Raw genomic sequence first — 233 nt, forward strand, 5'->3', positions numbered from 1 at the left:
CTTCTAACCTAAGTAACTATGAAAAAGTAACTTTCATAAATCAAAGAATCAGTAAAATTTCAAGCATATTTTAAAATGTCTATCATGTAATAGACTCTGATAAATATTGGAGACACAAGGGAAAAAAAATCAAAGCAATCAATGTCCTGATAGAGTTTACAAATGAATGGAGGAGATAGACAGATAGATAGATAGATAGATAGATAGATAGATAGATAGATAGATAGATAGAT

The sequence above is a fragment of the Petaurus breviceps genome, unplaced genomic scaffold (assembly GCF_028583685.1).
Source record: "Petaurus breviceps papuanus isolate PSGF00001 unplaced genomic scaffold, PetGlider_PUasm1.0 38, whole genome shotgun sequence".
NCBI classification, from domain to species: domain Eukaryota; kingdom Metazoa; phylum Chordata; class Mammalia; order Diprotodontia; family Petauridae; genus Petaurus; species Petaurus breviceps.